The sequence below is a fragment of the Leopardus geoffroyi genome, chromosome B4 (genome assembly GCF_018350155.1).
Source record: "Leopardus geoffroyi isolate Oge1 chromosome B4, O.geoffroyi_Oge1_pat1.0, whole genome shotgun sequence".
Classification (NCBI taxonomy): Eukaryota; Metazoa; Chordata; class Mammalia; order Carnivora; family Felidae; genus Leopardus; species Leopardus geoffroyi.
Window position 1 is genome coordinate 13423882 of NC_059341.1, and position 22873 is coordinate 13446754.

The following is a 22873-nucleotide window of genomic DNA, read 5'->3' on the forward strand; positions in this document are numbered from 1 at the left end:
ACCCGCATCTTGGCACCATGGCCACGGAGTTACTAAAAATCAGAATTATAAGACTGCAGGCAATGGCACAACAGCCTCCAGTCACGTCTCGGGAACCATGACCCTCTGGGGCTTCATGACCTTGCATTTGCCCCTGCCGTGCCGGGAGGTACGTCTTACTAAGTTCATGTCACACATTGAGAATACCAGAGCTCCTAAGGGTTCTGTAACTTGCTGTAGGTCACAAAGCTGGGGCCTGGATTCTAACTCGGACATGTCTGGCTTTAAAGCTCCAAACCTCTCCCCTACCCCACATTAAGAAATGCACCCCACTCCCCAGTCCCACCCTCCAGCCCAGGGCCGGGAGTGAGTAGGGTGGTCCCCGCAGAAACTTCGGTGCAACACAAGCTGGCAACACAAGCTGGCACTGACAACAGCAAAGATCATCGAGAACCCTCCAAATCACATGTACCTACAACCAAACAGGAAGCAGACAGCTGGTCTCTAACCCGCATTTTCTCATTCTTGTTTTCTGAGGAGACATCACAACACGTCTTCAACCCAGAAAGTTGCCTAGGCTGAGCATCCCCCCTATTTAAGACCTCTGGTTCTAACGACGGAGTTTATGATTCAGTAGCACAAGCAGGAAAAGCACTGTGGGCAGCCCAGAGGCCCCTGCTGTTTCACGGACTCTACAGGAGGGTTTTCTTCACACTGAAGAAGCCCAAGACTTTGCTACATTACTGTCACCAAACCATGCCTCCCTCCTCTTCCCCACCTACACATCACCACAGAGCATAGGCGATGGCTACTGCTTTCCAAGTGCTCTGCGCCCACTGCTTCCCCCTAAATGAAATCTTTAGAACAGCTAAGGTGTTCACCTAGTTTTATTTTATTTTTAATATTTTTAAATTTATTTTGAGAGAGTACACATGCGCACACGGGTGAGGGAGGGGCAGAGAGAGACTATCTCTCCAGGCTCCACACTGTCAGCACGGACAGGGCTTGAACCCATGAACCGTGAGATCATGACCCAAGCCGAGGCGAGATCAAGAGTCCAACTCTTAACTGACTGAGCCACCCAGGCGCCCCATGCGTTCACCTAGTTTTAAAGCAACATTCCTTTCTCTGAACCTCTCCCCTCCATTTTCCCCCCCAGAGCTCACCAGAGTTTGGAAAACATTCTTAAGTCTTCCCACAAGTTCCCCACAAACCCCATCTTATCTTCTCATCTGGAACAGAACTTCTGGTCACCACAGTCATAGTCAGTACCCCTCCCCCCTCCCCGCATGACACTAGCCCTCAGCTCCTGGGAATCCCTCAGGTCAGGACCCCATGTCCCCAAACTGGTTTCTTGAGGTTCACCTCCAACAAGAACATGGGGACAACACCATCCTTTCCCCGTTTCTCCTGGATCAGGGCCACAAAGCGCCCCGACCCCTCAGCCACACTCCAGACAACAATGAAAGGTCCTCCTCCTGGGTTCAGCCCCCACCCCTACCACCCTGCTCTTAAACTGCTCAGCCCTCAGCACAGCACCCTCACTTCCCTCCCATGCCTCTCCCCAGCCTTCGCCTTGAGTTAGCAACACGACCCCTCAGCCTTGGCCGGGATTTAGTCTTTTTTTCGGAGACACCTTAACTCACCAAGAGCTACTTTCCCCTCACAGCCCTTAACATGACTGTCATTAAACCATGTCTGTGTAATGTTGTGCAATTCTTTAAACAGCATCCTCACCCGTCGCGCCATGAGGACAGGGACCGCATCCGCTGTCAACTACAATACACCCAGTGCGAGGCCAGAGCTGGCACAGAAGAGGCTCTAAGTAAATGTCTGTTACATGAAGGAGTGAATGAAAAGCAAAGCTTCCCCCACCAGCCTTAGAAACAGCCCCTCGCAGATTTGCCAAGGCTAAATGGCAACCTACACCAGCTTGCCAAATTATTTCTTTTACTAATGGGAAATGAAATCAGAAAGCTTCAACTCCTTTTCAGCCGAGTGTCCTAAGTATTGAGCATAAGGAAAAGTTCAGATGGATAAGGCCCGGCACTTTCTGCACCAGAAAGGAAAAGGGGAGAAAAATGATTTGCTTTCACAAAGGAAAAGCAAAAATAGGCCAAGATAAGACAAGGAAATTATACAAGAAAATGAAGCCTCATCGGGTCATTTGAGAACCACGTGGCCTTGGGCTGTGGTTCACACAGACTTCTCACTGGCACCGAAGCTTTCTCAACACAGATGCCCAAAGTGAGATGCGAAATAGGCCAGTGTCCGCAACTACTTTCTCTAGACTTCAAGAGGGGTGGCCACCCCCCAACATATCTGGGGACTTCCACAAATGCCTGAAATCTAGATCTTACTGAACCAAATTTCCTGATCCATTTTTAACAACATTCTGCACAGAGAATCCTGGAAGGAGGAAGGTGCAGACCGGACGTTAACAAGAACACTAAGCCACAACAGGACTCTACTGTAGACGTTCTTTTCAGAGAAAAGTCTTCTACCCTGAAACCACTCCCACAGAAAACCAGTATAAATCTTTTCACTTGTGACATTTTAAACAATTAAGAAATCAAAGAAATGAATGAATAAGAGCACCCATCCTACCACAGTTCAGGAACAGGATTTCCCATAGCACTTCCCTAAAACATAAACCAAGTCTACTTTTAAACATCCCCAAGAATGGTTTCTGCAGTCCACAGGGGCAAGAGGCTGGCCGTCACAAACAGCCATAGCAAGCCCTTAACACTGGACCACTCCCAAATTTTACGCCCCTCCCGCCCCACCCCCAGAAACGTTATTGAAAAAGAACAAAGCTACTCAACTCTGACCTCTAGTCCTGTTGGGTTTACGTTGCATTTACAGTGCTTATGTAGTCTAAGGCCACAGGAGGGTTGAAAAATAATATCTAGAATTCTGAAGTGTCCTATTTGAGTTTCTTTTGACTTCTGTACGTGGAAAGGCCCCATTATTTCTGAAGGAACACTGATCATTACAGCAGACAATGTACTTCTCCCGATAAACTTCACACCCTGACTTACAGGTCACTACTGAGCTGCAAAAGCTCCCTCTAAAGCATGTGTGCAGATAAAGGAGCCCCAAGTTAGGAACAGGAACAAAGAATGCACCTGATAGCTCATAGCCACGACTTCCTTCTCGTAAGTTCTTCTAACTTCGAAAAGGACTACATCATCCTCACGATCAATCTACTTCTAAACAGTTGTCTCCAAGACCTCTTTTTACTTTGCATGGAGTAATGAAGATGTCCAGAAACTTTCCAAGTGGAAATTGTAGAAATGAAATGTCCGAAAACTTTACAAGTGGTAAACAGAAGTACGTAATAACAAAAGCATTCAGTGCCAAATCTGTGGTTGAACAATGTGTTGTTTTTTGGCTTTTTTTTATAGAACACACGCACTCAAAACCACTCACTACTCACAGGGAAATCCTTTTTTTTTACTTTCTCAAGGCAAAGTCTTTCTGAAGTAAACCTATATCTGGCTATAAAACCTCTATCATTCCTTGTTCTACAAAAAAGGTGTCCTTCCATCAACATTTCTTATGAAATCGGAGAATTTTACTTTTTAAATATTTTAAAAGCTGAAATATCTTTTTTTAAAATAGTCAATCCAAAACTAGTCCTGAAACCTGAATAACACAGTCCCTAAAACTTTTCTGTCAGTTCATTCTTCCAAATTAAGTGGAAACTACCTTGTTTTTCCTATTTCTTCCCTCCCCCCTTCTGTACAGGTGGTTTCTTGAAAGGCTATAAGAAAATATATTTCAGACAACTTGTTGGTATTAATTCTGTGTGAAAGTGGCTAACCACTATTGTAGACTATGGATGTATTTCAATCTGATGTGACTGGTAAAGATTAAGAATCAGTAACTCATTTATTCTCTCTCTCTCTCTCTCACACACACACACACACACACACACACACACACACACACCATGGCTGCCAAGCCATAAATCAAGCTAAAATGCCTTCATCCTCAGGGTGTGTTTGGGCAGTAGACATAAGTGACCTTCTTTTCTGTTTTGTTCTTTTTTTTTTTTCAATTTTATAATAAACGTACATAATTCTATACTTGACAGTTTTCAACTTGAAACTACTAAGAAATCTCCAGACAGCCATCCCAGATACTATTTCAACTTAAAGCAACTTGGATAACTAAGATCTCCAAAGTCATGGCCAGGGCAACGTGGTCAGGGGAGAAAACGAACACCCCCGTTGGTGAGAAATCCTCAGGTTAAAGAATGTAAAGTCTAACAAGCATCCCGTTTTTCTGTATTTCCCTTTAATATCATACTCAAATCACAGAACTTTGCTCTACCGTCACTGACTTAAGTCTTTCTGAGGAAGGAAGGGTATGGTATCTTGCCGCTCAGAGTAAGATCTGCAATTTATACCCTCAACAAGATTCCTCTTCATATTTCAGAAGTGGCTCTTACCATCCCCTACACAGCGTGTCAAAACTTGGCCACACATATCCATGCGATCCCCGAGGCACCCGAAGATGCTTAGCGAGATACTATGGGAACCAAATTTCTAGGACTTCATGGGTGCAGACGCCGCCCAAGATACATACCGGGTTTACTGGATGAGTAGCAACGGAAAGGAGTCAAAATGGAAAAGTTACTTGCAGACTGTTTGGAAACAGTGCGACAGTCACCTTTAAAGCAACGGGGCAACCCCCACCCCCCTCGGCCCCTCCTTTGTCTGCCCAGGCACAGGCTCGCTCGGGCCCCGGAGCCCGCTCCGGCCACCCCGAGCGCGCCCGCGCAGCGAGGGGCAACCGGGCGCCGAGGGCTCGGCATCTGGCCGCGCGCGGCGCACCCGGTGGGCAGCGCATCCCGCTCCAGGCAGGGTCTCTCCATTTTCAGGGCCGAGGAGGCAACAATAAGCCGAGCCGAGCGGCCGCCTGGGCTCCCCTTCCTCGCGGCGCCCCCCGCCTCCCCCAGCACCCCTCGGGCGGGGGGGCACGGCACCGGGCCCTGCCACGCCCAGCCCTGCACCCCAGGCCCTCACCGAGCACGTCGCGGGGCGACCGGGGCTCCCCGCACGCCCACCGCCCTGCGCGTCGTCCTCTCGCGCACGCACGGACCCCCGCCCCACCGCGCGCGCCGCTCTCACAGCCGGCCGCGGGGAGGGAAAGCCGGCGGCCCTTTCCGCCCTGGGGTCCCCCGGGCCGGGGGTCGGGGAAGGGCAGGCGGCCGCGCAGTCTCCCCGGAGCGCACCCGCCTCCTCCGAGCTCCCAGTCTTTGTGTGCAAAGTAAGTGCGGGAGGCGAACCTACCTCGGCGCGCTCACAAAGGCGCGCGGCTCCCTCCCCGGCGCTCGCTCCGGGCGGCCGCGGCGGCGCCCAGCGACCCGGCAGCTCAGAGCGGCCCCGAGGCGGCGCGGGCGGCGGCTCTGACGACGGCGGCAGCGGCGGCCAGTCCAGCGCTGGGCGGCTCTTTCACACCCCGCGGCCCCGCGGCTCCGAATTAAGCGGCGGGGCGTGGCGGGGGCGGGGCGCGACTGCGGAAGCCCCGCCCAGACCCCGCCCCGCCGCGCTGGCTGCGGGCTCCGCGCTTGGGACCGCCGCGGCCCGAGGGGAGTGCGCCACGCCAGGCGGGGAGCTTGGAGAAAGTCTGGGGATTTGGTTCCGGGAGGTTTTCCTTCTGTTGTTCTAGTTTGATTGGCTTCAGAAACTTGGAAAGAGGAGAGGGAATGTTGGGAGAAAAAAAACTAAGTGTCACCAGATGAGAGAGAGAAATGGGAAATCAAAGGTGGCGGGAGCACGTTCCCGGAGCCCACAATTAAAGATCTTTCTCTCCCCCACCTCTCTCTGTCTCGGTCTCTCCCCTGAACTACTTGGCTCTCGGCTCGTGGGTGTCTGGCCTCTGTCTTCACTCCACGCTTGTGAGGTTTAGCGAGACTGTCCCTATTGAAATCCTACAAATATGTCACAGAAGAAATCAGGGAGGAAACAGGTTTAATTGTATAAATTTACTGTCAAACCAGGACTTGAAACCCGGTGACCTGGAAATTTACCTAGATTCCTTCCCTGTCCCCACCCATCAAAGAGTAATTGGAGATTTGATTTGTGCACAAGGAGGAAAGGTTTGTTTCACCTTTTTTTTTTCCTTCTCTGATTTTCGTTTTTTACAGCTCTCTTACAGCAAATGGCTTCTCTGCCCAACCCTAAGACTCTCAGATTACCATGTGCCTGAATCACAACAGGTACAAAACTAAGAAATTGAGAGTAGCAAACAAGGACAGGTTGATGGATTTTAAATCAAAAGCTTTTTAATTTTCTTGGCAACAGATGAATAAGGTTTTATTTATTGGGAAGTTTTTCAGACTAAAGAGCGTGGGTCATGATCACACAGAACAGTCATATCAATTATGGATTTCAGTAAACAATTACTCCAAAGATGCTCTAAAGCCAGCCCTTTAAGGGCCTGGCCATCTTTAGGTCCCTGAAGCCCACTGAGGGGAGGAATCACCTGCCACAGGTTTTAGAGAGTAAGAGGCTGTGTGAACTTTATCCATAGTGTTTCCTCGGAGTCTTTCTTTTCTCCCTGTCCTTGGATTGTGTTGTTTCTGTAATTAACAATGGGTCCACCAGTCACCAAACCAGAATTGGGGATCCAGACTAGATTCTCTATTCACTCCTCACAAGGGAGCCAACCCCAAGTCCTAGGAATCCTACAGGGATCCTCCCCATCCTACCCGCCCTGCCACAACTGCCTTTGGGGTGTGTAACCATACCCTGGCAGTGGTCTCTCTCCCAACTGTCCCCAGCCTCCAATTACACACACTTATTCCCTCCAAACTGCTTCCCAGTGAACTTTCCCAATACAAATCTGTTCAAATTTAAACCCTTTAACAAATGCCCAATTCCTACTACATAATCAAGTCTAAGCTCCTTGCTACAGTACCCCATAGGGCAGTATACTTCTTGATATCACCTTGACCTCCTACATCCCCCAAATGCCCAGGGCTTAGCTCAGCCAGAATGCTGTATTTGCTGAATGGCCCTGCTCTGTGAACACAAGAATAGAGGAAAGAATCTATCACCTTGCATAGTCTGGTAATTATTGCACTATATTGTAAATATGTGTCTTCCTTGAGCAGAGTTTGTGCTTGATATATACATATATCTTTACCCCTCATGCTTAACATACTATCTGGCATATAAGAAGTGTTAGGAACTGAATTATGCCCCCCCTAAATTCCTATGTTGAAACACTAACCCTCAATATGACTGTATCTGGAAATAGGGCCTTTAGGGAAGTAATTAAGGTTAAATTGGGTCATAAAGGTGGGGACCTTTTAAGAGGAAGAGACACCAGAGTTTTCTCTCTCTCTAAAACATGCAGAGAAGAGGTCATGTGAGGACACAGCTGAAAAACAGCCATGTGCATGCCAGGGAGAGACCTCACCAGAAACCAGCCCTGCCCCCATGTCTGTTGTTTAAGAAGCCACCATTATGGGGGCACCTGGGTGGCTCAGTCAGTTAAGGGTCCAACTTCAGGTCAGGTCATAATCTCAAGGTTCGTGAGTTAGGCCCAGAGCTGGGCTCTGTGCTGACAGCTCAGAGCCTGGAGCCTGCTTCGGATTCTGTGTCTTATTCTCTTTCTGCCCCTCCCCTGATTATGCGCTCTCTCTCTCTCTCTCTCTCTCTCTCTCTCAATCTCTTTTTCTCTCTCTCTCAAAAATAAACATTAAAAATTTTTAAAAAAAGAAGGCACTATTTATGGCATCCTGAGTGAACTAATACAAGAAGCATGCTTTAAATTCTAGATTCTAACCTTGGAAAAGCACTAACCCACCAGTGAGCCTGTAATGTCCCCTTAAAGCAGCCTGGGACACTTGTATCATGCCAACACAATGAGAAGAGTGTCTGGATGTGGTAAGTAACTACATGGCATTTCCCCTGCCCTCTGAGAGGAATGGGAATATGTAGCTCATTCCATAGTCTGGGGTATAAATGTCCACAGGTTCTTAGCCATCACCCTACCCTTGTATCAGGAAACATAATTTAAACAAAAACAGTAAGAGGAGATCAAATGTTTTCTTTGAACTTCTTGAGTCAAAGTCATTAAAAGAAAGGACACTGGGGCGCCTGGGTGGCTCAGTGAAGTATCAGACTTTGGCTCAGGTTATGATCTCACTGTTCCTGGTTTGAGCCCTGTGTTGGGCTCTGTGCTGACAGCTTGGAGCCTGAAGCCTGCTTCAGATTCGGTGTCTCTCTCTATGTCATTCCCCTGCTCGTGTTCTCTCTCTCTCTCTCTCTCTCTCTCAAAAATAAAAATAAAATTAAAAAAAAAAATTAAGGGGCACCTGGGTGGCACAGTCAGTTAAGCATCTGACTTTGGCTCAGGTCATGACCTCACAGTTCGTGGCTTTGAGCCCCATGTCAGGCTCCGTGCTAACAGCTCAGAGCCTGGAGCCTGCTTTGAATTCTGTGTCTCCCTCTTTCTCTGTCCCTCCCCTGATCATGCCGTCTCTCTCTCAAAAATAAATAAACATTAAAACAATTTTTTAATTAAAAACAAAAAGAAAGAAAGGACATCAATTTACTAAATCCACTCTTTTGGGATTAGCTCGTTTCTGCTCCATTCAGTCTCAGCGAGGCTCTGTCATGCATTTGCCAGAGACCAGCTTGTTGTGGGTGGCCTCAAAGTCCAGATGTTGACTGGAGCTGTCTGCTTGGGTACCTCAGATGCCCTGTACATAGCCTCTCGGGGGGATGGCTGGGACTTCCTCACAGGTCAGCTGTGTCCAGTGGGGGTGAAAGAGGAAGCCATAAGGCCCCAGGAGGGGCCTAGCAGGCGGTCTAGCAGCCAGGTCATTCTGTGACATCCTATCATTTGAAAACAACACAGAGCCAGCCCCAGTATGAGGTTCAGAGAAACAGACTCCACCCCTTGGAAGTAAAAGCAGTGGTCACATTACAAAGGGACCTAAGTACCGGGATCCTAGGACAGGAGGAATCATGGCGGTCATCCCTGCAAATAATCTTCCCTGGAATCAGAGTTGAGGAACCACATAGTGGAGGGTAGCTGCGACAGCTGAGAGCGGTAGTCTCAAGGGAAATCATTCTTATTTATAAACAGGCAAAAGCCACTTGGAAGTTGAACATAAAGCCCACAACAACAGATTCTATAATTGGTACTGGCCTCATGTACTGAACCGATAGATCAAAGTAAATACTTCAGTTTTGCTTATTTGTCTTTGCTTTCAAATAAGAATGAGATTAGAAGGAAAAATGGCTTTAGGTCTCTAAAGAAGCTAAGCTTGACCCAATTCCAAATCAGTGTATTAGTTATCTATTGCTGCAAAACCAATTACCATAGACTTAATAACATAATACAATACCCCCATACCAGCTCATCTTTGCTTTAGTTCAGGCATGGCCGGGCTGGGTTCTCTGCTCAAGGTCCCCCAAAGCCAAATCAAGAACTTGGCAGAGCCCATGGCTCATCTCATCTGGAGCCCAAAGGTCTCATTGGCAGAATTCAGTTCCTTCTTTGTCCGGTTTGTCCAGTCATAAGATTAAGGTCCCGCTTCCTGTTGGCTGTCAATTACCAGCCACTCTCAGATTCTGAAGGCTGCCCACATACCTCCCCATGTGGCCCTCTCCATTATCAAGTCAGCAACAGCACATCAAATCCTTCTCAGGCTTCCTCTCTGTGCCTCCCTCCACCTCCCTCTCCTTCCATCTCTGCCTCTAGACTCAGATTTACAGGGCTAGTGTGATTAGGCCAGGCCCTACCCAGATCACCTCCCTATCTTAAGGTCAACAGATTTGAGAACTTCTTCACCTCTGCAAAATCCCTTCACAGCAGTACCTCGGTGTGTGTACCTTTTAAAATGAGGAGCATCTAGAAAGGATCAGAATGATCCATCCAAATCAAAAAGTATGTGCTATAAGCAACATCATGAGCTGTTACATTGAAATAGCTTCTTTGCATGAACATTTGTGAGCAAAAAAAGTGGAACCACTTTATTAAATATACTAATGGCACCAACAATAAAAATGAATATTCTCCCCTTTAAGAGTCATCCACTGCAAAGCATTTTACAAACTCTACAACAGAGCCACAATTCCTATTGAAACTGAACCCTCTGCCATTTCTAGGGAGCTTAAAGTTTAAGTTTTAATTTCAAAATCTTTAATATATGTGTTGCCTAAAATACTTAATTTGGCTTTTACAAAACACTTGCTCTTTGTTATTGACAATTTTAAAATCAAAGGGACTATAAAATAGTGATTAGAAAGCTATAACTAAATATCACATCAGAATCAAGAGAAACAGCTGTTAGCCACATCAACAACTCCTGAATGGTGTAAAGATCTGAGTTTTATGTCTTTCTCTTCACATGAATCCAACACCAGGAAAGAGGATTTCCTGAGAGTCTTCCTGTATAGTAAAACAAAAATCTCTAAAAAGCAAGAGGGAGAAAAACCCTCAAACCCTCATCTTGCCAAAAATATTAAGACATTTTGGGGCGCCTGGGTGGCGCAGTCGGTTAAACGTCCGACTTCAGCCAGGTCACGATCTCGTGGTCCGTGAGTTCGAGCCCTGCGTCAGGCTCTGGGCTGATGGCTCAGAGCCTGGAGCCTGTTTCCGATTCTGTGTCTCCCTCTCTCTCTGCCCCTCCCCCGTTCATGCTCTGTCTCTCTCTGTCCCAAAAATAAATAAACGTTGAAAATTTAAAAAAAAAAATATTAAGACATTTTATGAGGGCTTTTAGTAGTAGTAGTAGTAGTAGATATCTATTAGTAGTAGATATTAATAAGTAAACAAACAACTTCATGTTTGAGCACAATGAAGATAATTCCTATATGTTTCCCAATTCAAATAACTAACATGTAAAATAAAGAGCCAGTTCACTGAGAATATTCTACATTTTGCTCCAACTTTCTTTTCTTCTTTCTAATATGCATTCCAGATACATACATTTCTTTTAGCAGAAAGTATTCCTTAAAACTCTTGCATTGGTAATAACTAGTTAAATGCCACTTATATATTCTTATCTACATTTTTTTTTTGAGAGAGATAGAGAGAGAGGGCACAAGACAGAGAGCACAAGTGGGGAGGGGCAGAGGTATAGGGAGAGAAAGTATCAGAGAATCTTAACCAGGCTCCATGTCCAACACAAAGTCCACAACTGTGAGATCATACCGTGAACCAAAATTAAGAGTCTGAAGCTTCACCCACTGAGCCACCCAGGCACCCTTATTCTCGTCTACCTTTTAGGCGATGCATAAAGTTCATGGAGTAATGGAATAAAGACTAAGTTGGACAGAAAAGATTTCAATCATGGCTCTGTTACCAACTAGTTTTGTGACCTTGGATGAGATATTCAACTCACCAGAGGCTGTTTCCTCTGGCTTTGATGGTTAGTGATGGCATAGCAATCTATATCCATATCTATATCTACCTATATCTTAGGTAAACTGATGGTTACCAAAGGGGAGGTAGGCAGGGGGGTAGCTTAAAAAGGTGATGGGGATTAAGGAGGACACTTGTTGTGATGAGCACCGGGTGTTGTATGTTAAGTGTTGAATCACTAAATTCTACACCTGAAACGAATATTACACTAAATGTTAACTAACTAGAATTTAAATAAAAACTTGGAAAAAATTATGGCACTTTTATATACATATAGACAGAGGTGCATGTTTCTTCTATAGAAATTATAGTATTAATGGTGTTTCTGTTGCTGTCCAGGCTTGGCTGGATAGGAAGACTGCTCCATCCACTTTGAGTTGACAACTAAAGTCCAAACTGCAGCTAATGTTAAATCTTGACAGAGAAAGTTTGCTTATTAACTCTGCTTAGAGAATCGCATCACCACACATTAGAAATGCTAAGGATTACTGGGCTTTAAAAAATGCTCTTCAATTGATAACATTCTTTAAGTTGTTCCACCAAAATTTAGCATGAACTACAATTCTAACTAATGTTAATGCTCACTGATAATGTTGATAAAAAGCTAAACTGTATAAGGAAAAAGAAAGGAAGAATGAATAGCAAAAGGACAAGAGCCCTTGTCCGACAGCTGAAGGTAGTTCCTGGAAGTGTTTTGTAATGCTGCCTCTTCACCTCAGACAGCCACCCTCAGAGCTCGGGACAACCTGGCCTGTCCTGATTCCAACTTGCCCCAGTGACCAGCCTTTTGCAAGTCAACAGCTGAGACACATGGCAGGAAACAGAACTTTGACATGCACTTTACCTCCCCAGCTCATTTCTCTCTACAACAACTGCTTATGGCATCTGCCATTGCCTGCATGAGAACATAAACAACTACTTAAAAGGATAAAAGAAAGACTCTGCAGAAATGTAAGAAACTATCTTTTTGTCTGAAAGACCAATACAATTGACAAACCTCCATCCAAAGTGATGAGAGACAGACACCCAGAAAACAATTAGGATTGAAAATGGACACATAACTATTGATACGCAAAGGCTAAAAAGTAAATGCAGAAACACCTATGAGCAACTTTATTTGAAAATTCAGATGATACAGAAACATCCCTGCAAAAATACAACTAACTCAGGATTACATAGGAAACTTGGAGGGTCCCATAAACTTCCAATGAATTGAATTAGCAATTAGATTTCTCACAGAATGGGAGGAATCTAGTACTATGGAAATTGATTTCAAGAATGATTTGCTGGGGCAGCTGGGTGGCTCAGTCACCTGAGCATCCCACTCTAATTTTGGCTCAGGTCATAATCTCACAATCCTGAGACGGAGCCCCGTGTTGGGTTCTACACTGACAGCCCAGAGCCTGCTTAGGATTCTCTCTCTCTCCTTCTCTCTCTGCCCCTCCCCCCCACCAAGTAAATTAATAAACTTAAAAAATTATTTGCTAATGACAATTCTTAGCTTGGTTAGAAATATTATTAATCTCTTTGACAGTTTATCGATGGGAATAATGAAAAGCAAAACTCCTCTTTTCACTGCTAACTTCTCTACTTACCATATGCCTGTCCCCTTACCAAGAGGACCCCTGATGGTCTTGAACTCACAGACTTCCAGATAATCTTCATTTCCTCTCTCAGGCCCCACCTCCCTGTAGGTCACAAAACCAAACCACTGCTTTCTCTATTATTTCTCTCAAATCCCCATTTTCCTCTTCATTTCTATCAAATTCTGCCCAGACTATAGATACTTCATACTCACTGAACGGACACCCACAATACCGTCCTTCTACCTGCCCCACACAGTGAACACCTCCTTCCAAGTCATAGCTCCAGCAGGCCACATCCACCAGACTAATACAGTACAACAAATTATACAAGGCTTCCACCCTCTGATCCAGACCACTGGCTTTTATTTTACTAAAATTCAAAGTTATTGCTTTCTTTAAGAAATGGCTCTCTCAAAAATAGAGCTACCATATGATCCAGCAATCCCTCTTCTGGGTATATATCCGAAGGAAATGGATTCAGTACCTTGAAGAGATACATGTATTCCACAGTCATTGCAGCATTACTCACAATATGCAAGATGTGGAAACAACTTAAGTGTCCATCGACAAACGAATGGGTAAAGGAATATTACTCAGCTATAAAACAGAAGACCATTCTGCCATTTGTAACAACATGGATGAACCTGAAGGTCATTTTGCTAAGTGAAATAGGACAGACACAGAAAGAAAAGAACTGGGTGGTCTCACTTACATGTGGAATCTAAAAAAGTCAAATACCTAGAAGCAGAGAGTAAAACCATGGTTACCAGAGGTGGGGAAGTAGGGAGAAAGGGGAGGTGTTAGTCAAAGGGTACAAAATTGCAGTTATATAGGACAAGTAAGTCTAGACATCTGATGTACAACATGATGACTATAGTTAATAATACTTTACTGAATACTGGGAATTTGCTAAGATAATAGATTTCAGATGCTTTCATCACACACACACACACACACACACACACACACACACACACACATGGTTTAAATGGTTTAACTATGTCAAGAGATGAATTAATTGGTTTGACTGTAGTAATCATTTCATTATGTATATGTATACCAATCAGCATGTTATACACCTTGAATATATACACTTTTTATTTTTAAAAAAGAAATGGTTTTATTTTTCCCTAACCAGTTGTCCTGAAAGACAATGCTAACAAATTCAGCTGAGCTGAATCTATAAAGGCAGGGGAAATTCACTCTTATACAATAATGAATTCTCCCATGAATTATAGTTACTGATTAGAAATGAAAGAAGAACTCCACACATCCTCAGAAATAGTAGCTTCTTAAGGGTTTAGAAGGAGCTGTGTCTCTAATATTCTTACTTATAAACAATTATCAAAACATGTCTAGCTAATGGTTCCTGAATTAGCTCTTTTCTTTGTATGTTTAGGATGAAAATAGATGAGCGAGATCATGAAGAATTCTGAATATTTCTTCTTTCATGAAGTTTTTTTGATCTATTTTACTACTTTGGATAACAAATGTAATTCAATTCCTGATTTTTCCTATCTGAGCAAAATAAAACTGAATCACAAAATAAAACCTTTAGTAATCGATAATCATGTGGATTTGGAATGAATATTTTCTTGTATTGTCCTTATTTACTTTTGAACAAGTCGATACTCCCAACAATGGGAAAAAATCAAATTCTTTCACAATCATAGAGAAGTCATCAAATAAGATAATACAAAATGCCTTGGAGAACAGTGCCGCACTTTGTGTAAGATAAAGATACTTGGTTTGCCTACAGAGAGCCAAATATTACAGTGATTAGGTCCACAGTCCAACAGATTTGATTATGTGTTGTGTATCCCCTGTTCCCCAGCTGAGTGAACTTGGCCAAGTTATCCACTTCTCTAAGATTCAGGTTCCTCATTCGTAAAGTGGTGATTTATTCATTTATATTTTTAATTTTTTTTTAATGTTTACTTATTTTTGAGAGACAGATAGAGTGTGAGTGCGGGAGAGGCAGAGACAGAGGGAGACACAGAATCCGAAGCAGGCTCCAGGCTCTGAGTGTCAACACAGAGCCTAACGTGGGGCTCGAACCCACAAACCGTGAGATCATGACCTGAGCCGAAGTCGGACCCTTAACCAACTGAGCCACCCAGGTGTCCTAATTTACTCATTTATTTAACAAATATTTCTCAAGCATGTTCTTTGTCCCAGGTACTATTCTACTCCCTGAGAATACAATAGTGAACAAAGCATAAAATATCGCTACGATTATGGGGTGTATATTCTAAAAGAGGGAATCGAGCAGGAAAGGGAGAAAGGAGGAAGGAAGGAAGAAAAAAGGAAAAAAAAAAAACAGAAAAGCATATACTATGTCAGATAGCATTCATTATTGCTATGTTAGAGAAACACATAATAAAGCTGAGACAGGGATGAAAAGTGGCGGTAGGACTGTGTCATTTTAAGCAGGATGGCAAGGAAGGCGTCTCTGAGACAATGCCATTTGAGCAAATACCTGCAGGATGTGAGGGGGTTCCTTGTGCAGGCTTCTGGAGAACAGGCCCTCTGGGCAGCTAGACTGGTAAGTGCAGAGGTCTTGAGTCGCCCACGGAGCAAATTCCAGGCGCGGCAGGAGGCCAGTGTGGCTGGAGAGCCAGAGCCAGGAGGGATGATAGATGATGAGGAAGGAGAGGTGCAGAGGAAAGCAGAACAGATGGTATAAGGCCCTGTGGGCTGTGGCAAGAAGAGCCTGGCTTTTTCTCTGAGCAAGCTGGGAAGCCACTGGCAGGTGTGGCGCAGAAGACAGACCTGTCCTGATGCACATTTTAAAGGGATCACCAGGCTGCTGGGTTGAAAACAGACTGCAGGGGAGCAAAGGTGGAAGAACACTTAGAAGGCTTGTGTACTGGGGAGGCTGGGTGGCTCAGGTCATGATCTCGCCCCCCTTGAGAGCCCCATGTTGGGCTCTGTGCTGACAGCTCAGAGCCTGGATCCTGTTGCAGATTCTGTGTCTCCGTCTCTCTTTCTGCCCCTGCCTCTCTCTCTCTCTCTCTCTCTCTCTCTAAAATAAATAAACATTGGGGCGCCTGGGTGGCGCAGTCGGTTAAGCGTCCGACTTCAGCCAGGTCACGATCTCGCGGTCCAGGAGTTCGAGCCCCGCGTCAGGCTCTGGGCTGATGGCTCAGAGCGTGGAGCCTGTTTCCGATTCTGTGTCTCCCTCTCTCTCTGCCCCTCCCCCGTTCATGCTCTGTCTCTCTGTGTCCCAAAAATAAATAAACGTTGAAAAAAAAATTTTTTTCAAAAAAAAAATAAATAAACATTAAATTAAAAAAAAAAAAAAAAAGAAGAAGAAGAAGGCTTTTGAATTAATCCAGGAGGGAAACGGTGGTGCTTTGAATCAGCATAATGAGAAGGGGCCACATTATAGATATTTTGAAGGTGGAGCCGACAGGATTTGCTAACGGATTAGATGTGGAAAACGGGATGGGGAAAAAGAGTCAAGGGTGATTTCCAAGTTTTCAGCCTGAAGACCTGAGCGAATGGAATCCCTTTTTCCGAGAAGGGGAGGCTCTGAGAAGAACCACTTCGGGAGAGAATATCGGGAGTTCAGTTCGGGGTGTGCTGAATCTGAGGTGCCCTCAGTGAGCCAAAGGTATGAAGCCAGTGGTTGGAGAGGAGTTGATAGCCGAGAGAAGGGTGAGGCCAGAGCTATACATTTAAAAGTCATCAGCGGGCACATGATACTGAACGTGAGACTCCATCTATCACCCAGGGAATGACTGAGGTCTGGGCCTGGGCCACCCCCACATTTTGGGGTCAGGGAAATATGTGGAAACAAGCACAAGAGAATGAGAAGCACCTTGAGAAGGAATGGCCGTTGAGAGAATGGAAACCAGGAGAGTATGGAGGACAGGTGAGGCCGGGATCCGAGGAGGAAAGAGTGGTCACCTGTCTCAAACAATGCGGGCAAGTCCGGGTCCGGGGAGGTGGGAGCTGGGGCCTGACGGGTGGATTTACCCACCCAAGTGTCACTGGTGGAGCTGTGGGCACAGAAGCCTTACCGTGGTGACTTCAAGAGGGAGTCAAGGGCGGGGTAATTGGAGGCAGCTGGTGACTTTTTTTTTTTTTTTTTTTTTTTTTAGGGAGGGGATTATAGAGCCAAGAAAGGTTCTGTTTCGTTTTGTTTTAAAAATGGAAGAGGGGCGCCTGGGTGGCGCAGTCGGTTAAGCGTCCGACTTCAGCCAGGTCACGATCTCGCGGTCCGTGAGTTCGAGCCCCGCGTCGGGCTCTGGGCTGATGGCTCAGAGCCTGGAGCCTGTTTCCGAATCTGTGTCTCCCTCTCTCTCTGCCCCTCCCCCGTTCATGCTCTGTCTCTCTCTGTCCCAAAAATAAATAAACGTTGAAAAAAAAAAAAATGGAAGAAATTGGGGCACCTGGGTGGCTCAGTCGGTTGAGCATCCGACTTCAGCTCAGGTCATGATCTCACAGTTCGTGGGTTCGAGCCCCGCATCAGGCTCTGTGCTGACCTCTTGCTCAGAGCCTGGAGCCTGCTTCCGATTCTGTGTCTCCTTCTCTCTCTGCCTCTCCCCGGCTCATGCTTTGTTTCTCAAAACTAAATACACGTAAAAAAAAAAAAAATTAAAGATGGAAGAAATTAATGGCATATCAAGGCCTGTGTGTAATCCTTGGTATGCTTTTTCTAAGCTGATGGGAATGATCCTGTATCTAGAGGATTAGTGATTATCTTTATTGGCCTTCTAAACATTAAACCCCGGCGCAACGCTTTGCTCCAGCTGATTTTCCTTTTACCTGCTCAACATACACGCTCCCACCTCTGAATCTCCTTCGTGCTGTTTTCTCTGGCAGGAATGCTGTGGCTCTCCCTTTAATAGAGCTGGTTTTTACCCATATATTAAGTTTCAGCTCAAGTCCTATTTCTATGAGTCCTTCCCTAACTTTTGTAACCCAGATTAATTGCTTCCTTTATTTCCTTTCTATTTACTTTACTATTTTTTAATGTTTATTTTTTTAAGTTTTTTAATGTTTATTTTTGAGGGAGAGAGAGAGAGAGAGAGAGAGAGAGAGTGTGAGCAGGGGAGGGGCAGAGAGAGAGGGAGGCACAGAATCTGAAGTGGGACACTTAAGTGCTGAGTCACCCAGGCGCCCTTTTATTTCCTTTGTATAACACTTAGTATCTCTAACACACTTATTAAGTATCTCTGTGTGTAAAGGACTGAGCTAGATTTGGGAGGAGAATAAGTTAAATGGAAGGCACAGTATCTACCCTCAGGAAGCTAACAAACGTGTTATCTGTTGTACATGATATTTTTTGTGCGTATCTTTTTTCCCCTAATTCTCTCATGAATCTTGAGGGCAGGCAGCGTTTTCACCCCCTTGGGGCTTAGCACCATAAGTGGAGCTATAGATTTTTGTTGAATTATATTAAAAAATCATTATGATAAAGTATTATTAGATCACTTCCCAATTATATAAAATGGTCACAAAAAAACTTTTCTTAACATCTTATTTTTTCAAATATTTTTTTAAAAAATTTTGACGTGTATTTATTTTTGAGAAAGAGAGAGAGCACAAGCAGGGGAGGGGCTGAAAGAGAGGGAGACACAGAATCCAAAGCAGGCTCCAGGCTCTGAGCTGTCAGCACAGAGCCTGACACGGGGCTCAACCCACGAAGCGTGAGATCATGACCTGAGCAGAGGTTGGATTCTTAGCCAACTGCACCACCCAGATGCCCTCTTCAAATATTTTTATAATCATTATTTTAAATCTTTCTAAAGGATGTTAGGTATTTCCCTCCTGTGTTATTCAAAGGTCCTTAGAGACATTATTTAAAAAAAATAAATGATTGCAATCTGTTTATGGAAGGCAGAACTGGGTGTCTTTACTGGGAATTTTGATAAAGCTGAACTTAGGGCACATTGCATGTTTGCTAGAATAACTGTTCTTAAGACTCAGTTTTATATATAAGAGAAGGATCTGATTAGCGGTTCTATGGAGCAATTGGAAACTTGTGCTTCAAAAAATATCAAGGCCAATAAAGAGACAAGGGGCATTGTCTTAATTGAGATTCCCACTATTCTCAGTGCTCTCCTGATGACACAGAGTAAGCCCAGGGGACTACTAATGAGCTAGGAAATATGAATATGCATCAGCTGGAACCTGACCAAGAAGCTGATAAAGGGTATTGTTTCTCGCCTAGGTCTGCCTGGTATAAAAGTAGAAGGGTCCCGTGAGTATACTGTGGGCAGGTTTGTGGAGATTTTCTGCTGCTTATTGGAGAACACCAAACTTTAGTAAACAAGAACAGCACTGATGAAAAATACGCTTGAGTCCCTCATCACAATCAGTTTAAATAACCTGGGGAGGAGAGCATGGGTGGCTCAATCGGTTAAGCATCTGACTTCAGCTCAGGTCATGATCTCACTCCCCATTAGTTGGAGCCCCGTGTTGGGCTCTATGCTGACAGCTCAGAGCCTGGAACCTGCTTCGGATTCTGTGTCTCCCCCTCTCTCTGTCCCTCCCCCACTTGTGCTCTTTCTCTCTCTCTCTCTCTCTCTCTCTCAAAAATAAACAGTAAAAAAAAATTAAATAGAGTGGGGAAAATACAAAATACAAAGCAAACACAAGATGGTCAGCGAGCAGGAGGAGGAAGAGAAGTGAGGGGGGAAGGAAGGATAGAGAAAAGGAAATGAGAAGAAGGAAGAGCTGACCCGGAACAAGAGGGGGGCAGGAGGGAGGAAGAGAAAATAGAGAGGGGATGAGGAAAAGGAAATTGGCAGGAGAAAGGCATAGGATATTTTAAGATGTTTTTTGAAGATCAATCCCTGGTTTTCACTATGGATGAAAGCCTCAGGAAACAAACCTTCCTGTTGAGGCATGTGTGTGATTCTTGTTAGGTTCCTTCTCAGCAGTTGCTGAGTATTAAGAGAAGGGTATCTGTAAAGACAGGGGGGTTGCACCTGAAGGCTGGGCCCTCTCTAGTTTCAACCCCTAAGGAAGACACAGGACTTTTTTTTTTTTTCAATTAAAGTTTATTTTTGAGAGAGAGCAAGAGAGAGCACAAGTGCGGGAGGGGCAGAGAGGAGGGAGACAAGGGTCCCAAGAGGGCTCCTTGCTGACAGCAGAGAGCCGGAAAAGGGGCTCAAACCCACACAATTTGAGATCATGACCTGAGCCGAAGTAGGACACTTAACTGACACCCACAATGTGGGTGGAGCCCACGACACAGGAGCCCCATGACACAGGACTCTGAACCTTGGAATGGAAAGTGAGAGAGAGTCCTGGGCTTATTCAGAAAGGAGCCATGCTGTTCAGGAGACACAGTCTTTTTTTTTTTTTTTAATGTTTTATTTATTTATTTTGAGAGAGAGAGTGGGGAAGGGGCAGAGAGAGAGAGAGAGAGAAAGCAAGAGAGAGAATCCCAAGCAGGATCCACACTCAGCGCGAAGGTGGACATGGGGTTCGATCTCACAACCATGAAGTCATGACCTGGGCTGAAATCAAGAGTCAGATGCTTAACCAACTGAACCACCCAGGCGCCCCCAGGAAACAGAGTCTTAAAAAAAAAAAAATGGCCCATGTCAAATATGATTTAACATAAAATTGTGCATTCTATCCTGTGAAGCTTGATGTATCATGATTTCACAATAGATAGGAGACATGAAAGTCGTTTATCTATATTTGAATGCAGACAACAGCAGAAGGATAAGGCCAGAGCGAGACGGATGAAAACCGAGAGAAAGTTGTCCTGGTAGGGAGCGCAGAAAACAGCCATGTCCCAGAAGGGCTGTCTGCAGAAATAGGAAGGAACATTCAGGTAAATGCCAAAGAAACAGCCTGAGGTGCACACAGGAGCCAGTGCTGGGGGTCTCACTGCTGTTCAACGTGCAGGTTTTCTAAATCTCTGATAGTCTAGAAGATACAAGGAAGGATACTCCCCTACAAATTTCGGAGGGGGCTCGGCTCTCCTGACACCCTGATTTCACCCTTGCAGCTGCCAGCAGTGTCTGTCACGTGATAAATTTCTGTTGTTTTAAGCCACCCAGTTAGTGATCCTTTATTACAGGATCACTTACCGTGTGTATTTTGCTTGATAGGAGCTGCCAACTGTTTTCCAAAGCACCTGAATTTACGTTCCCACCAGCACTGCATGAGGATTTTGGTCATTCTACACTCTGTCATCACTTGGTGTTGCCAGTGTTTTTTATTTTAACCATTCTAACAGGTGTGTAGGGATAGCTCAAGTGGTTTTAATTTTCATGTCCCCAATGGCTTATAATGTCAAACATCTTTTCATGTGCTTTCTTGCCCTCCATATATTTTCTTTAGTGGAGCATCTGTTTTTACTGGTTGTGTGTTTTCTTAGTGAGGAAGATGTAAGACTGTTTAAATCCCTTATTAATTGTATGTCTTGCAAGTATTTTCTCCCTGTACGTAACTGTTCTTTTTTATTTTTGTAACAGTGTCTTCCAGAGAAGTAAAAACTTGAAGTGTGATGTCATATTCACTCACTTATTTTCTTTTACGGCTTGTATTTTCTGTGTCCTAGGTGAAAACGACTTTGCCCAAGCCAAGGTCCCAAATAGTTTCTCTTATGTTTTCTTGTAGAAATTTTATAGTTTTTGTTTTTACATTTAGGTCAATGATCTATTTCTGCATGTGGTGGTAGGTAAGGGTGAGCTTGTTGTTTGGGCTTTTGTGGGGGTTTTTTTTGGCATAGGGATGTTCAATTGTTTCAGCTTCGGTTTTGAAAAGACCATTTTTCATACGTTGAATTTCCTGGGTAGATTTGTGGGAAATCAATGGACTGTATAAGTTCGGGTCTATCTCTGGAATTTCTGTTCTATACTACGTGTCTATGTATCTCTCATTAATTTTATTTTATTTGCCTTGCCTTTACAGTAAGTCTTAAAATCAGTGTGAGTCATTCAAATTTGTTTTTCCACAAAATTATTTTGGTTATGCTAGGTCATTTGCTCTTCCATATACATTTTAAGATTTTTTTTTAATGTTTATTTATTTTTGAGAGAGAGAGAGAGAGACAGAGCGTGAGTGGGAGAGGGGCAGAGAAAAAGGAAAGCACAGAATCTGAAGCAGGCTCCAGGCTCTGAGCTGTCAGCACAGAGCCCAATGTGGGGCTCAAACTCATGAACCGTGAGATCATGACCTGAGCTGAAGTCAGATAGATGCTTAACTGACTGAGTTACCCAGGCACCCCTTCCATATACATTTCAGGATCAACATGTTGATTTTTTTTTAATTTGCTGAGATTTTAATTGAGATTGTATTAAATCTATAGATCAATTTGAAGAGAGCTGACATCACAATATTTAGTCTTATAATCCATAAACATGGTATAGCTCCCCATTTATTTTGGTCTTTTTAGATTTTGCTCATCAATTTTTATATTCTTTGGTGCATAAAACGTGCACGTATTTTGTTAAAGTTATTCCCAAGTATTTCATGCTTTCGATGCTATTATAAATGGTATCTTTTTAAAAGTTTCAGTTTTCTGGGCACCTGGGTGGCTCAGTTGGTTAAGCTTCTGACGTCGGCTCAGGTCATGATCTCATGGTCTGTAAGTATGAGCCTGACATCAGGCTCTGTGCTGGCAGCTCAGAGACTGGAGCCTGTTTCAGATTCTGTGTCTCCCTCTCTCTCTCTGCCCTTCCCCCATTCACTCTCTCTCTCTCAAATAAATAAAACATTAAAAAAATTTTTTTCTAAGTTTCAGTTGTCAATTATTAGTTGCTAGTGTACAGAAATACACAAGTTGATTTCCTTGTTTCCTATGAACTTGATAAGCTCTCCTATTGGTTCCAGTAGCTGTTTCTGAGAATCCTTTGGGATGTGTGATGCAGCTAATAATGTCATTTGTAATACAGAGAGTTTTGTTTCTTAGGTTCTCTGTTTTTTCAATTTGCAATTGCTTT

The 22873-nt window shown here is 44.4% G+C and overlaps 1 protein-coding gene across 3 annotated transcripts in view; it reads right to left on the bottom strand.

Annotated features, from left to right (window-relative positions):
- FAM107B (family with sequence similarity 107 member B) overlaps positions 1-22873 on the bottom strand; it is a 240552-nt gene that overhangs the window by 74464 nt on the left and 143215 nt on the right. Inside the window, exon 1 of one of the 3 annotated variants that reach the window (XM_045466407.1) lies at positions 5280-5402. The exons of the other annotated variants lie outside the window; for them this stretch is intronic. The gene's annotated coding sequence lies outside the window, so the exon portion shown is untranslated. Of the gene's footprint in view, positions 1-5279; positions 5403-22873 lie in introns of those variants that run through there. 3 annotated transcript variants of the gene reach the window in all.